Raw genomic sequence first — 17544 nt, 5'->3', positions numbered from 1 at the left:
AAAATTTTGCTGAAGATCATTCAAAAGTGGCTGCAGCAATATATTGACAGAGAACTGCCAGAAATTCAAGCCATATTCAGAAGAGGATGTGGAACCAGGAATATCATTGCAGATGTCAGATGGATTCTGGCTTAAAGCAGAGAATACTAGAAAGATGTTTACCTTTGTTTTATTGACTATGCAAAGACATTCGACTATGTGGAACATAACAAAGTATGGGTAACATTGTGAAGGATGGGCATTTCAGAACACTTAATTGTGCTCATGAGAAACCTATACATAGACCAAGAGGCAGTCGTTTGAATAGAACAAGGGGATATCTCATGGTTTAAAGTCAGGAAAGGCATGCCTCAGTGTTGTATCCTTTCACCATACTTATTCAATCTGTATGCTGAGGAAACAATCCCAGAAGCTGGGTTATATGAAGAAGAATGGGGCATCAGGATTGGAGGAAGACTCATTAACAGCCTGCGTTATGCAAATGACACAGCCTTCCTTGCTGAAAGTAAAGAGGACTTGAAGCACTTACTGATGAAGATCAAAGACTGCAGCCTTCAGTATGGATTACACCTCAGCACAAAGAAAGTAAAAATCCTCACAACTGGACCGATAAGTAAAACCATAATAAATGGAGAAAAGGTTGAGGTTGTCAAGGATTTCTTTTTACTTGGACCTACAATCAACACCATGCAAGCAAAAAAAAAAAAACAAAAAAAACCATGCAAGCCGCAGTCAAGAAATAAAAAGACATATTGCATTGGGCAAATCGGCTGCAAAAGATCTCTTTAAAATGTTGAAAAGCAAAGATGTCATTCTGAGGACTAAGGTGCACCTGACCCAAGCCATGGTGTTTTCCAATCACCTCATATGCATGTGAAAGCTGGACAATGAATAAGGAAGACTGAAGAAGAATTGATGCCTTTGAATTATGGTGTTGGTGAAGAAAATATTGAATATGCATGCCACGGACTGCCAGAAGAATGAACAAGTCTGTCTTGGAAGAAGCACAGATAGAATGCACCTTAGAGGCAAGAATGGTGAGGCTTCATATCATGGGCAGCCTCAGTTGAGTAGAAACGGGGCCATGATACATTCAGTAGATGAAGAGAGCCTTAGTCAGTGCCCCCTTGGTCCCCTCTAACCTGGAAGAGATCTCAAAGTTCCTGAGTCCTCCTCTGGCTCAGCTAAGACAGGCACAGGGTGCACAAACTGGGTGTGCTATGTACAGGTGGACACAGGACAGCAGCAGAAGAAGGGGAAGAGAGCAGAATGCCATACGGGGCGCCTTTCTTAGGGTCTGAATAGTCCAAAGAGCTAAACCTTTTTGGGAGGATAAATACATGAAGCATAAAACAAAGCCATAAAGCAGATCAGGTTGAAAGTGTTGAGTCTTGGGGAATGCTAGGAAAGACTGGAGAAAGAGACAAGATTTTACAGCTAGGCTTCAAAGAGAACCAATAGCTAGTAATGCAGAAACTGAGGCTGACTTGGGAGGTGTTGTCAGGGATGCAAAGAGGAAACAAGGGGAGGGCCGCACCGGGAGTGCCAGGAGGGCCAGAGTCCTGGGGAAAACCTAGGCTCAAGAGGTGCCCATAGCCCTTTCTTAGCCAGCTATCCACGAGGATAATGTCCCTGGTAGGGAGAAGAGGAAATTTAGATGGAGAATCAGTCCACATTTTCTGTTGCTCTTAAGAATAGACAGATCAATGGGTGGTATAATGGTTTGGTCTCAGCTACTAACTGAAAGGTTGGTGATTTAGCAGTGGGTAAGTGGTTTTTTTTAGTGGCACTGCAGAAGAAGGGCCTAGCAATCTACTTCTGAAAAATCAGTCACTGAAAACCCTGTGGGGCACAGTTCTACTCTGAAGCACACGGGGTCGCCATGAGTTGGAATCAATTTGAAGGCAACTGGTTTTGTTTTGTTCATTTGTTTTTTTAAAGGAGGACAGCTGTTTATCCCAATTAATGTAAGGTGAGGACCACCATGCACACTATATACAGTCTCATGGTGAACTGCCATGTATACAGACTTGAGAAAATGGTGGCCCAGGCCTGTACAGAGAACACCTGGTACAACTTCACATGGGCCTGTGTGGAAAGCCTGCCCAATTCTAGCCCTCATCAAGGAAAGCTCTGCCAGCATCATGGCTGACACTTCCTAGGGGGTGGCTGTTGTCTTAGTTACCTAGTGCTAGTGCTGCTGTAACAGAAATACCACAAGTGATGGCTTTAACAAGCAGAAATTTATTCTCTTATAGTTTAGGAGGCTAGAAGTCCAAATTCAGGATGCTGACTCTAGGGGAAGCCTTTTTCTCTCTGTGGGTTCTGGGGGAAGGTCCTTGTCTCTTCTGAGCTTCTGCTCCTGGGCGATCTTTATGTGGCTTGGCATCTCTATTCCACCATCTCTGCTGTTTTGCTTGCTTGTTTAATCTCTGTTATATCTCAGAAGAGATTGACTCAAGACACACCGTATATTAATCCTGTCTTATTAACATAACAAAGACAACCCATTCCTAAATGCGATTATAACCACAGCCATAAGCCCATTAAAAAAAAAAAAAAATGCTTCCAAGTTGATTCTGACTCATTGTGACCCTATAGGACAGAGCAGAATTGCCCCATAGGGTTTCCAAGGAGTGGCTGCTGGATTAGAACTGCCAACCTTTTCGTTAGCAGCCAAGCTCTTAACCATTGCACCAGATGTCCTCCCATCCAAGGAGTCCATGTGCACAATCTGTTTTTCCAGAACACTGCCCCCCAAGCCCTCTAGGTTTACCGAGGTAGCCTTGGTCCCAAGTAAAACTCTCACCTCCCCTCACTGCACTGACCCCACCTGTTATGGATTGAATTGCGTCCCTCCGAAAATATGCGTTGTAATTCCTAACCTCTGGTTATTTTGGGGGGACACAATTCAATCCATAACAGGTGGCGTCAGTGCAGTGAAAGAAGGTGAGAGTTTTACTTGGGACCAAGGCTACCTAGGTAAACCTAGAGGGCCTGCAGGGTAGTGTTCTGGAAACACAGATTGGAAGGGAGATCCAGGTCAGAGCAAATATCTTTTGTGGGATCACAGGGATTTTCCTGGAGAAGAAATGTCACAAGGTGATACTCAGAGATTTTAAACCAAGATTTGTTTTCTTTCCAAAAATGACACTTGTTGCCTTGTGATTAGTCAGCCACTGGATGGCATTCATTGCTTCAGGGAAAGGCCAACTGAACCATGAAGAAAGAAGGCAAACAAAGGAATGAAAAGTGGTGTGTGTATGTGTGTGTGCTTGTGATTTGTGTGTGCGTGTTGTAAAATCTGTGTGTGTATGATCTCTGCGTGTGTGTGCGGTCTGTGTGTGTGTACAGTCTGTGTGTGTGTGTACGCATGATATCTGTGTGTGTGTGTGATTTGTGTGTGCATGTTGTATAACCTGTGTGTGTACGATCTCCGTGTTGGATATGGTCTGTGTGTGTGTACAGTCTATGTGTGAATGTGTGTGTGTGTTTGTGATTTGTGCGCGCATGTTGTATAATCTGTGTGTATTATCCTTGTGTGTGTGTATGGTCTGTGTGCGTGTACAGTCTGTGTGTGAATGTGTGTGTGTGTTTGTGATTTGTGTGCGCATGTTGTATAATCTGTGTGTATTATCTGTGTGTGTGTACAGTCTATGTGTGAATATGTGTGTGTGTTTGTGATTTGTGTGAGCACGTTGTATAATCTGTGTGTATTATCTCTGTGTGTGTACGGTCTGTGTGTGTGTACAGTCTATGTGTGAATGTGTGTGTGTGTTTGTGATTTGTGTGCGCATCTGTGTGTATTATCTCTGCGTGTGTGTATGGTCTGTGCGCGTGCACGGTCTGTGTGTGGGGGGGTCTGGGTGGAATGTGCTTGCGTGTGCATGTCCACTCAAAGTATTTAAACTCAGAGCAGCACAGTTGCCTGAAACCCTGCATGTGGAGACGTTCCAAGTTTATGGTTAGAAAGACTCAGATGCAAATCCCTTTCTTTATTTGTCTAAAAAAATAGAAAGAAACTTTCCTTTCTACAAATAGTGGGAAACCTTTCATCTTGCCCCTTTAAAGCAGCTCAGACACCTCCAGTTAAAACTTCATGTGTTTGGAAAAACAACCAATTCAGAATTCAAATCTCGGTAACTGAATGTTCGAACTCCATATTTAGGCTTTTCTCAGTCTTCTTTGCCAATCCCGTCTCCTGGGTACACAACACCAGCTGTGGAGAGGAGGATATGTTGGCCTGCCTGCCCACCTGTGCACCTCAGCTGAGGTGTTGTACTGTCCGTGTGTCCTCCACTGGCTGTTTGTCTGGCTGTTGTCTGCTGAGGATGCCTATGGGTCTTGCCTTGGCCTCCCGCTCAAGGTGCATGCCCTCCTCACCTGGAACTGAGTGCTTCTGGGGTCCGTGGACACTCTCAGCAGGTGTGCTTCCCACATGGAGACACCAGGCCTTCTGGGTCTCGTCCAGGACACAAAAACGCATGGGAAACCACAGACTGTCTGCCCAAATACTCCATCCCACCAGCTCTACTGTCCTGTGACTCCCATTTTTATAAGGTGGCATCCTTACCCATTTCCAGACAGAAAATCATACGTAACTGCTGCTCACCATCCTGCTGCAGGAGTCTTTTCCCCCACCCACCCTGTTCATGGAGCTTGACAGTCCTGCTCCCCTCGGCCTTCTCTCCAAGCTCCTCCTCCCAAGGCAGGAAAGGTTTTACTGCCTTTCTGTATGACAGGAAATTGCCCTTACCTCATATCCTATGCCCTGTGGTTTATACGAACAGCTCTAAATTCAGCTCTCCAAGTGTTGCATCTAGATATTTAGAGAATGGTTAGGAAGTTCAAAACAAAACAAAACCCTCGTCTATTTCAAAGGACAAAACCCTTGTCTATCTCAGATGACGAGCCTTAGTAATTGATGAGCAGGTCCTCGTGCCCATAGCTGTCCTACACCCGCCCAGCTTTGTGGTGTGGGACCCCATGCCTGCAGGCCCCCATGGCAGCTGACCCTGGCTGGGTTCTGCCAATGGGAGACACTAGGAGGAGATGGGGGTGGGGTGGGAGAAGTCTGCATATTTTCCTCTACCTCTTTGCCCCACTGTGGGTCCAGTCTTGCTAATGTTGGAAATCTCTGGGTGACTTCGCTGTCCACTGATTGGTTTTTCAGCTCCTCTATTTCCTATGCACCCAGTCACCTACATTACTTTCCTCTGTTGTGACCTTACTGACATACCTGGCTTCTAAGACTCTTGCCTCTGAAATGGGCTTTAAGAGTTAAACAAAGACTCTTTGTCTTTGCATTCCTGCTATAAAAGTCTTAACCCTTCTTAAGGCAGTGGATGCTAAATTAGGGGGAAAGTCGGAATCAAAGAAGCACAAAAATAAAGAGTACATTGATACACGTCAGGGTGGCTCACTGCCACAGTATCACAGGTCCTGCCTTCACTGTGCTGCCTATGAGCATACTCTTCTGCTGCTCTGACAAGGCTGCCTCACGTGCTCAGGGGACAAAGTTCTCAGATGACCCAATGAGCATGGGATCTTTCTTTGCTCCTGAACTGTGTCTCTAACCTCTTACTTGTGGTAGATTTTGCCTCATTCCATGGCATGTCACACAGTCTACTCAGCTCATTGAAAAAACAGTTGCTGCTGAGTCCACTCCAAGTCATGGTGACCCCACATGTGCCAGAGTAGAATTGTGCTCCATAAGGTTTCAATGGGTGATTTTCCAGAAGTGGGTTGCCAGGCCTTTCTTCCACGGCCACATCAGAATGGACTCAAACCTCTAAACTTTTGGCTAACAGCTGGCTGTGTTAACCATTTGCACTACCCAGGGGCCTTAAAAACTAGTTGCTGTTGAGTTGATTCCAACTCATGGCAACCCCAGGTGTCAGAATAGAACTGTGCTCCATAGAGCTTTCAACAGCTGATTTTGGGGAAGCAGATCACCAGGCCTTTCTTCCAGGACAGCTCTGGGTGAACTGAACTGCCAGCCTTTTGGTTAGCAGCAGAGTGTGTTAATATTTTCACAGCCCAGGGACTCCTAGCTCATTGAATAGTGGTATATATACTTGGGGAAACCCTGGTGGCGTAGTGGGTAAGTGCTACAGCTGCTAACCAAAGGGTTGGCAGTTTGAATTCGCCAGGCACTCCTTGGAAACTCTATGGGGCAGTTCTATTCTGTCCTATAGGGTTGCTATGAATCGGAATCGACTCGACGGCACTGGTTTTAGTTTGGTTTTATATATACTTGGTTGTAACAAAATAAATTTTACACGTTGACGAAAATGTGGTTGCCTGTAAAGACTTTTAGAACAGCAGTGTGTAATGACAGGTAATAACCAGCTTAACAGAGATACTAAAATTCACAGCTCTGAATGAGTGGACTCAGGGGTCACACAATCAAATGTCTGTGGGTCAGCCTGCTGGCTGACATGAGGAGACCAGCTGATGTGTGTTACAGAGGTGAGCAGTAGGCCTGTAGGAAGCTACAGATACACACATGACCTGAAGAGCGTGGTCTGTGCTCCCTCTAGCTGTTTATGCTGTGAGGCCAGGCATAATCCTTGTCACCCGATTTTCTAATTGTTGAAGAAAAGCCAGAAATCTAGATTGCATGCGAAAAATCTCATGATTTGTAAAGTCATATCTATTAACTAAAACAGATTAAAAATATTGTGTACATTTAACAAAATATGTCTGGAGCTGGAGGGGGCCCTAAGTCACCAGTTTTCAGTGTCTGTCCTATTGGACGTAACACACAGAAGCAATATACGCTATGTGTTCAAATGATGCTGCCTTGATAAAATTTGGGGACTGATGCTTCAGAGCTACCTTCATTACGTGGTACAGTCTTGAATATCCTCATTTTGTAGGCCTAATTTTTTTTTTTTAATTTAATGGTGGCCAGATTGCTTTAAATAGCTGAAATAACAATGAGCATGGTTATATTTTGTAGTCAGAGAAAAAATGGGGAAATTGTTATTTTTTTTATTCTCTGACTGCTTTTACCACTGTCGTGCATTTATTTGACAAACTTTTGAATCTACCTTAAAAGCCGTCCTGGCATTCTCACTGCATCACTCCAGTGATTGCTGCCACCCACGCAGTCGTTACTCTGCACTGTAAACCACTCTGCTGCGCTGGGCCCCCCAGCAGTTCTATATACATCTGATTTTGGAAAGCTAACATGTACCCAGCACTATGCTAGGGACTCACAGATGAACTGAAAAAATCCGTCTCTCAAGAAGTTCACATTTTAGTCAGAGAAAAACCCAAAACCAAACCTGTTGCCATCAAGTCGATTTTGACTCATAGTGACCCAGTAGGGCAGAGTAGAACTGCCCCTTGGGTTTCCAAGGAGCACCTGGTGGATTTGAACTGCTGACCTTTTGGTTAGCAGCTGTAGCACTTAACCACTATGCCACCAGGGTTTCCTTAGTCAAAAGATAGTCAAGTAAACAACCAGTGATAAAGCACGTGGCCAGTGAAGAATCAGAAAGCTGTGTCCCTGGGAGGAGGGAGCCCCTACTCTACCTGAAGCGGGGACTGTGGATGGGCAGGGCCTGTGCCTCTAGGTAACCTCCAGACTCACCCCCACCACAGATTATATTAATTATAATCTCTCTTCATCTCCACATTTAAAGCAATATAGCCTGACCCTGCATCATAAGCCTTATTCCTGACAAGAAAGCTACTATTGGCTGTTCCATGAACTTCTTGCTACGCTTTTCTGTCTCTCTGCTTATGCAGCATCTTCCACCTCAGCCAGGTGAAATACTACTTGAACTTCCGAACTGACATGCCACCTCATCCAAAAATCTTCTAACTTTTTGGAGTTACCCTTTCTTTTGAGTTTCCGCAGAACTTCTTGTCTATCTTTTGATTTATATTCTGCTTTGAAAGTCAGATTCTTGAGTTTTCTTCTTATCCCCACTAGACAATAAGGACACTAAGGGCACCGTCTGCTTCTTAGTTTTGATCACCTAACTGCAGGGCCTACTGCTGTGCTTTGCACAAAATGGGCGCTCTTGAGATTTGTCTTGAGTTGGCAAGCAGATGTATCCTCCATCTAGTGGTAAAATTGGAAAACTGCATGCATCTTTTGCCTTCCCTAACTCAATTATAATGTAAAAATGGAAAAGATACTCTCTAATCCTTCCCCCAAGCGCCCCACTGATATTCCAGATTTATCGATTTTGAGAAATGCACTGTCTTTCTTCTCAAGCAGACATAAATATCTTTTATAGCATTTTTATCAAAACACTTTAAGAAACGTGTTGATGATAAAGGATGATACAGTCACGTAGGCTCCTTTGACTGGGTAAGCTTACCTACGTCGAGCTTAAAAAAAAAAAATTTGCAATCAAGCTGAGCTGATTCCGACTCACAGCAACCCTGTAGGACAGGGCAGATCTGCTCCATAGGGTTTCCAAGGAGTGTCTGGTGGATTTGAACTGCTGACGTTTTGGTTAGCAGCCGAGCTCTTAACCACTGTGCTTAGACAAGTGTTTGCGGCAATCGGTTTTTGATCCATGAAAAGGCAGATATTCTCAGGCTCTTCCAGTTCAGCAAACGTGTATTTGGGGGATTTGTGAACTGAAGGATTTTCTATGAGATCTGGTTCTCAGTATAATTCTAAGTATTAATCACTCAAGAACAATTCCAGAAGACTTAAGGTTGCCACTACGCAGTGTAGGTTGTTACAGAAGTTTTCAGTAGATCAGGACCTACCCAGGGATCTGGGGGACTTCTCTGACAGGGCTTCAAGCTGCCCATTGCTTCCGTGTCTACTCTCTGCTTACTCTCTACCCACCATGCTTAACAGGATGTCAGGGAACAGTAGCTCTTACACCTGTGGTGTCAACTCTGGTCATAGAAAGATGCAGTCCTGAGGGACGACCTTAAGGCCTGAAGAAACGTTTGGTAGTGCTGGCTCACAAACAGCTCAAGACCCTGCTTTAACATTTAGTATTTTTCTGTTAGAATTGGATTCCTAAAAAAGAAGTATCCAAGCTTAGCGTAGTTTTGACATTAGAGTTACCAAAAAAATGATGATACAGTGTTCCCATGAGATCAGTTTTAAATGCCATATGTTTTATTACACAGACAATCATTCTAATTCTGCTTTACTTAGCACTTATATTCCTTGGTTAGAAATTTCTGGCATTCATCTACAATTCTTGTGGTACGGTATGTCCACTGGTGATGGATTGAAAAACACGGCCACGGTATTTCGCAGCTCTTCCCACCAGGAAGTGGAGCCTAGTTCCCCAGGTCTTGAATCTGGCCTGTTGACTTGCTTGGACCAGTGGAATATGGTGGAGGTGATATTGTATAAGTTCTAGTGGCCCAGCTCCAAGGAGCCTTGCAGCTCCCTCCTTTTCCTCCTGGGAACACTGCCCTCAGACTGCCACGTAAGGACTCCAATCTAGCATGCTGGCGACGAAAGGACTCGTGGAGGAGAACCGAGATGCTCCAGTCAACAGCCATTACCAACTGCAGAAGTGTGAGCAAGGCCATCTTTCAACCTTCCAGCCCAGCTAACCCTCAAGCTGAATGAAACCACGTGGATCAGCCCAGGCTAAACCAGGAGAACTTCCCAGGTAATCCAAAGAGTATGAGAAGTCAAAGCAAGTCCAAGGCCAGCACAGATTCAAGGGAAGGAAAAATGGCCTTTGCCTCTTGATTGGAGAAACCCCAGGAACCCTGGTGGTACGACAGACAGCTCAGCTACTAAACAAAAGGTGAGTACTTTGAATCTACCCACTGGCTCCGTGGGAGAAAGACCTGGAGGTCTGCTCCTGTGAAGGTCACAGCCTAGAAAACCATATGGGAATGTTCTACTCTGTCACATGGGATCACTATGAGTGAAAAATTAACTCGATGGCACCTAACAACAATAGGAGAAACTTCAAAGAATTTGTAGAATCTGTCATCCATTACGGTATTTCTGTTTAGTTTGCCTATTGCTTTGTAACAAGGAGCCCTGGGGGCACAAAAGGTAAAGCACTCAGCTGCTAACTGAAGGTTTGAACCCACTCAGTGGCTCCTCGGGAGAAAGACCTGGCCATCTGTTTCCAAAAAGATTATAGCTGAGAAAATCCTGGGGGGCAGTTATGCTCTGTCACATGGAATGGGGTTGCTATGAGTTGAAACGGTCTCAACAGGACTTAACTACAACAATATCCCAAAACAGTTGTTTAAAACAACAACCGTGCGTTTATTAACAATTCCGCAGTTTTGACTTTCAGGACTCACCCGGCCAGTTCTTTGCCTGGGGAACTCAAGAAAGGCTTGTTCACATGTCTGGTGTCTCCGCTGTGGTCTTCCTCTCCCCATGTGGTATCTCCAGCAGGCAGGGTTCTTGAACAGCTTTACTTGATGGCTCAGGACTCCAAGAGGGCAAAAGTAGAAGCTGCCAGGCCTCTTAAGGCCTAGACCCAGAACTGGCACAGCGTTACTTCTGCTGCCTGTTATTTATCAAAACAAGCCACAAACCCAGCCCAGATTCAAGGTGAAGGGAAACAGATTTTGTGTTTTGATCAAAAGAGCAGAAAACATTTTGTGACCATCTTTAATCTACCACAGTCCACCCTCTGGCCACATTATTTGCATTTCTCCCACGTGCAAAATATACTCCTAAGAGCTGGAGAAAAATGTAGAACAAAATTCTAACTCAAAAGAAAAAGATCAGACTTACTGGTCTGACAGAGACTGGAGAAACTCTAAGAGTATGGCTCCCAGATATTCTTTTAGCTCAGTAATGAAGTCAATCAATCCTGAGGTTCACCCTTCAGCCAAAGACCGGACAGGCCCATAAAGCAAAATGAGACTAAAGTGGCACACCAGCCCAGAGGCAAGGACTAGAAGGCAGGAGGGGACAGGAAAGCCGGTAATAGGGAACCCAAGGTTGAGAAAGGAGAGTGTTGACATGTTGTGGGATTGGCAACCAATGTAACAAAACAATGTTTAAGGAGAAGCTAGTTTGCTCTGTAAACCTAAAAAAACAACAACACCCCAGAGTCTCTTCATATTACAGCAGCAGTGTGCATTCCGTGTTCAGAATTTCATGATCTGCATCAGGCCTGGGTGTGGATGAGTTTGCTTGGCTGCAGCTTTTCTCAATCCGGAAACCTATATTCAAGTTATCTGCTCCCCAAAAGCCCTGCACAAAATGGTTAAAGAGGGAGGCAGTGGCTGCAATAGACACCCCTACTCTGACAGGGAAGACACAGAGGGCATGTAGCAAGCACGTGTCCTTAGCAATCCTGAAATCCAGCCTGCACATACTGCTGGCTCCAGAGGCAGAGACTTACTTGATTAGGGTCTGTTTTTGCTTCCTGGACGTGTTTCCTTAATCCACTGTTCTTGGCTGCTGGCTCCGTCCGTGAGACTTCTCCTTTTCTATGAAAAAATGGTTCATATTTGCAACTGAGTAATTGTCTGGGTCTGCTGTTGGCTCATGGAAGGTTGAGGACCTAGAGGTCTCTTTTTGTTTTAATTGTCTTTGTGCCTTTAATCTAAGATTGTACGTAGTTTTCTGCGCATTACGTCATAATCTGCTCCATCAGACAAAAGTCACATCCACACTCACGCATCTCTTGAATACAGGCCCCCTCTGCTTTGGGATGTGAGGCAGGGCACTGTGTGGAAATGTGCCTAAGATTTTAGAAGCACTTCTGCCTTGCTGGAAAGGTTGCCGAATACGCACCAAGAGATTTCTGAGGTCTTCAGCAGGTTTGACAACTGCACTCTTAATTTGATCTCGACTATGGTCACGTTTTTTTTTTTTTCTTTATGGTCACATTTCCTGGCCGCATCCTGAGGCCATCACTTAGTTTGAGACCCCTTTTAGGGGCTGGAGAGTCTGGGAAGCCCTATGTTGGAAATATTTCCTCTAAATTCTGCTTGAAAACTGAACCGTTCCTTCTTTGATTTGTCTTTCCTTCCCACATTTTATCATAGCTAAAAGCAGCAAATTAGCCCCTTGGGCATCTACCTGGACACCTCCATTGGCCAGATCCACAGGTTCATTAGTACATTTTCTATCATCCATGTTACAGTGGTCATCAGCTTCATCAGTGGCCCACGATTTTAAAACCTTGACGACCATCGTTCCAGCCTCCAATTACACTTTCCTCACTGTCTTTGCCTCCCTCTAGCCTCTCCCATGGCTTAGTCTCAAAATCATATTTCAGGTTTCTGTATGGCAGCACCTCACTTTCAGGTATCAATGTATTGGTATTACTATATAACCACCCACCCCAAAATGTAATGGCTTAAGACAAAAAAACAACTTGTTATCTTTCACAATTTTGTGGGTTGACTGCAGTCACGTGGTTGTATTCATCTGGAAACTTGGCTGGGCCTGGACTGTCCAAGATGGACTCTCCTCCTCCAGCGTGTCTCTCCCTGTGGTTCTCTTACCATCCAATAGTCTAGCCTAAGCCAGTTTTCAGCATGGTGCCTAGCTTCCGAGAGAGCATTCCAAGAGGACAAACCAGTGTGCAAGTGTTACTAAGCCTCTCCGTCATGCTTGCTAATGTCCCATTGGCCAAAGAAGTAACACAAAAGTCCAGAGTCAAAATGGGAGCAGACTGCCCAGTCATGAATACTGACAGGCATGGGTTATTGGGGGCCATTGTCTACCTCACTCTCCAAGATCGTATGTTTTATCAATACCCCCTTGTTCACTACGCTGGACTTGACACTGGTTCTTGGTGCTCCTGGGCACAGAAAGTTCTTCCTTGTCTGCGTCTCTTCTTGATTTGGTCTACTGGGATCACTCCATCTCCGGCCTTTGAATTGCTGTTTCTTTATAATATTCAGGTATCTACTAAAACATTACTCTCCTCTCAACCTAGCTACTATTTCTTTCTTTCTTGCCATCTGAAATTATCTTGTTCATGAATTTTCTACATTGCTTATTGTTTTCCTTCCCGTGCAGAATATAAGCTTAGGGTGTGGCCTTGTCTACTTTGTTCAAATCTTATTTCCAGCCCCTCAATAGGTCCAGCACTTAGTAAGTACTTCATCAACATTTTAGAATGTATCATGAATGAACTAATGGATAAATGAATGAAGTAACCCAATCTTAAAGGGATTTACAAGTAAATGTGTTTATTTTTACAAAAACTTTATCAAAGTTTTATACAACCATTGACTACTAAAAAGCAGGAGTGATCCATTTTTTTTTCTTCTTTCGAGAATTGGGCTTATCATTGAATATAGCCTACTGAAATATTTAAAAGAAATGATACATTTGAGAATTGCTTCAAAATAATTTGAAGGACAGGGGAATTGGGTTAGGGAACAGATAAAACGAGATTGACTGTGAGGTGATAAACATTTGAGTTAAGCGTACATGAACATTTTTTATACTTTTTTTTTTCCCATTTCATATTCATTTGAAATTTCCAGAGCAAAATGTTTAAAAATTACATGTAAGTTACTAAGGAACTGAAGAGCATTGGAAAGATTGTGGAAAAATTTCCACAACTATGAACGAACTGATTAATGTTCCCAATTTTCCTACTTCTTCTAGAAAGAGGTTTCTATCTTTATGTGGTGGAAGGGGAGCATTTTTAAAAACCATCCAGAAGCTTCTTTTGTATTATCTTCATTGGCTAGATGAGCAAAGGCTTGTTTACTTGCTGCACTTGAACTGTAACAGGCCTCATTCTGAGACATTGCTGTAACTTCGCATGCAGAACAAATTTCTGTAAAGCAAATCATTTCCCCGTTGGTTTTCATTCCTTTTGGTTTCCCTGTCTGCTCATTACAGCTCAAGGCAGGAGATGGGAAGTGCAGAAGCCCATATAAGTGCTGGCATCCTGCCTTGATTTGGGGCTCAAGACAGGCATCTAATGGAATGAATTTTTATGTTCTCTGCCTGGATCAAGAAGAAGCCAGGGAGAGCAGGCGTTTGCTCCAACAGATGCCATCTCAAGCTGATGGCCGCTCCGCCTGGCTCTGATAATCAGCCTGGGAGTTGCTCATCTGCTGGCAGAATTCAATTAATGAGGGATTTTGGATTATTGTCTTAATCTGAAGAAATATAAAAGAAATATGGTTTGGTCCCTGGTATCAAGGAGCTTGAAGACTCAAAAGGCTCAGGAACAAGCCCGGTCTTGAAGTGCAATCTGCTATTTTCTGCCCAAGGCGGCACTAGAAGATGAATATTTTGTTAAGGGTGAGTGACATCACATCCTGGACATTGGTTTAAGGAATCCGGACCACAGGGCCAGAATCATCCAGTGACAAAGCCCTTCTCCTGAGCTCACAATGCAATAGATGATGGGGTGGTTTGGGCAGACGGTCAGGTAGGGTTTAGGCAGAGCAGGGTGCTGCTCTTATACTCTCGAAGGTCTCTAGCTTTATAACCAGGGAAACCCATTTAGGAAAACCTATTCTGCTGGACATTTCTGTCTCTGGGACAGAGATAAGGAAACAAATGTGAATTTGTCTTAATAGAGCTGTCTTTTCTGGGAGATTTGTACTCACCTCCCCTCCCCCGCCCACACACAATTCATAGAATGCTGTCTGATTACAAAGGTGGTTGGAGAAAGGCCCAGAAGTTGAGGTATGTGAAGATACCTGGGGTAAGAGAGGTATATTTGGTTTAGGATGTTTTCAGTTGCAAGGAACAGTAAAGTACAAGTGTGAGTTGCTTCGTCTAGTCTAAGTGCATGTTCTCAGGAAGACCCTGACTTTGTAGGGAAAAGCACTGTGCCAGGGGCTAGTGACCTGAGTGAGAATCTTGACTCATTTCTTACCTCACCTTTCGAAATCCCATTTCCCCATTTGAAAAAGGAGGGGAGTGGGCTAACTAAATATTCTCTGAAATATTATCAGGTTCTAAAGGTCCAGAAAAAATACATAATTGCTGAGATTAAAAACTTGTAGATTATTGGAGAGGGACAAATTTGGGGGGGGTGTAGTTAGGACCTCTAGAGAACCTGGGCTTCCCATGGGTGGGTAAAGGGTCATCAAGAAGTGGGAGGAACTATTTCTGCACTTGCAATTATGTTCAAGTCCTTGCCTTTTTAGAATAAGTTAAATGAAGGTACCTACCACGGTATTGAATGAATGCTAGCCTCCTGCCCCTTCCCATATGTGAAGCTGTCTTCCAGATACAGGACCACCTCATTCCCCCACACAAGAGAGAGAAGCACTTCTGATCTTCAAATGTGAACACAGGCTTACGTCACAACTTCCTTCTAAAAAAGGGGTTTATTACACTTTTAAAAATTTACATAGCATAATTTCACAAAGACTATAGTGGACCCCAGTGACTACATTAAAAATACATAGTAATCTTCACATATTCAATAAAAATATTATACTTTTATTAGAGTCTGGTTGGATTTTAGGATGTTTCTATTTACAGGCTCACACAATAAAATAGTAACTTAATCAAAGATTAGTTTAATGAAAACATTTGGCATCCTACCAGAAAGACCATAAGGCTATTGTCAAATCAGTTAAATTTCTGTTACAAGCAGTAAGGGTGGCCATCTGCTGTGGTTGGCAAATAAATGAACATATTTCAGGATGCAAATACCTCTCAGTCTTCCCTGCAGATCTCTAAGCAGGCATCTTGGCTACAGACAATTTGGATCTAATATCTAGTACCTAAACTAAATGGATATCTGATGTCTTCACATAGGCATTATTAGATAATAAATGTTCTATTTACTTGATGTTTTGAAGGACTTGGTGCCTTCCTAAGAAACCTCCATTGGAAAATTATAAGCTTCCAGTCAATTCAGCAAACAAGGATTATGCCTTTACTGTAAACAAGTCATTGGGCTCCATGCTTTGAGGCCTACGGTGAAAGGAGGCCCTTGAGGATCTTCCAATTTAACAGGGGATATAGATACACGTGGAGTTCCTGGGTTGTGCAAAGGATTAAAGCACTCTAACTGAAAAGTCCACCCACAGGCACCTCAGAAGAAAAGCTTGGAGATCTACTTCAAAAAAAATCAGCCATTGAAAACCCTATAGAGCAAAGTTCTATTCTGATACACATGGGGTCACCATGGGTTGGGGTTGACTCGATGACAACTGGTTTATGGATACACACATATTTGCCCATATAAGACAAACTACTATCATATTGGCCCAAATCAAGTGCTACTGGAGTGTTGTTATTACCGTGGGTGGATACTGGCAAAGGCCTCCTCTCAAATGGCAGTCAAGGGGGGTTTTAAAGGAAAAGTATCATTCTTATGGGGGGAAAAAGAAAGGGAATACAGAGAACAGCTTGACCAAAACTTAGAGGCAGAAGAGTGTGTGCTTTGCTCAACAAACAGAAAGTGGTTCTCTCTGACTTGGTACATTTTTCAAGATGAAGCTCAAAACATTGAGTAGGAACAGTAGTGGATATCTTCCCCCCTACCCACCTGGCTTTGATCTCCCCTTCTATGTATCTCCTATAACTTGGTAATTAGATACAGAGACATGATCAAGTTTAGGTTTAGTTATGGGGGCAATACTACTTCATTGTTGGTTGTGTTGTTTTTGTTAGGTGCTGTTGAGTTGCTTCCAACTTATAACGCCCCTTTGCACAACAGAACGAAACACTACACGGTCCTGTGCCATCCTCACAACCGTTGATATGCTTGAGCCCATTGTTGCAGACATTGTGTCAGTCCATCTTGTTAAGGGTCTTCCTCTCTTTTGCTGACCTTCTACTTTCCCAACCATGATGTCCTTCTCCAGGGACTAATCCCTTCTGATAACATGCCCCAAGTGTGTGAGATGAAGTCTCACCATCCTCTATTCTAAGAAGCACTCTGGCTGTATTTCTTCCAAGACTTTTGTTCTTCTGGCAGTCCATGGTATATTCAGTATTCTTCACCAAGACCATAATTCAAAGGTGGTCAATTCTTCTTCGGTCTTCCTTATTCATCGTCCAGCTTTCGAATGCATAAGAGGCAACTGAAAACACCATGGCTTGGGTCAGGTGCACGTTAGTCCTTAATGCAACATCTTTGCTTTTCAACACTTTAAAGAGGTCTTCTGCAGCAGATTTGCCCAATGCAATACGTTTGATTTCTTGGCTGCTATTTCCATGGGTGTTGACTGTGGATCCAAGTAGAATGAAATCTTTGACAACTTCAACCTTTTTTCCATTTATCATGATGTTGCTTACTGGTCCAGTTGTGAGGATTTTTGCCTTCTTTATGTTGAAGTATAAACCATACTGAAGGCTGTGGTCTTTGATCTGAGCCAGTAAGTGCTTCAAGTCTTCTTCACTTTCAGCAAGCAAGGTTGTATCATCTGTATAACACAAGTTATTAATCAGTCTTCCTCCGATCCTGATGCCCCATTTTTCTTCATATAGTCCAGCTTCTCGGATTATCTGCTCAGCATACAGATTGAACAAGTATGGTGAACAGATACAACCCTGACGTACACCTTTCCTGACTTTAAACTATGCAGTATCCCCTTGTTCTGTTCCAACTACTGCCTCTTGGTCTATGTACAGGTTCCTCGTGAGCACAATTAAGTGTTCTGGAATTCCTATTCTTC

This window comes from Loxodonta africana, chromosome 13 (genome assembly GCF_030014295.1).
Source record: "Loxodonta africana isolate mLoxAfr1 chromosome 13, mLoxAfr1.hap2, whole genome shotgun sequence".
In the NCBI taxonomy this organism is placed as follows: domain Eukaryota; kingdom Metazoa; phylum Chordata; class Mammalia; order Proboscidea; family Elephantidae; genus Loxodonta; species Loxodonta africana.
The sequence above is the reverse complement of the archived record's forward strand: the minus strand, read 5'-3'. Positions refer to the sequence as shown.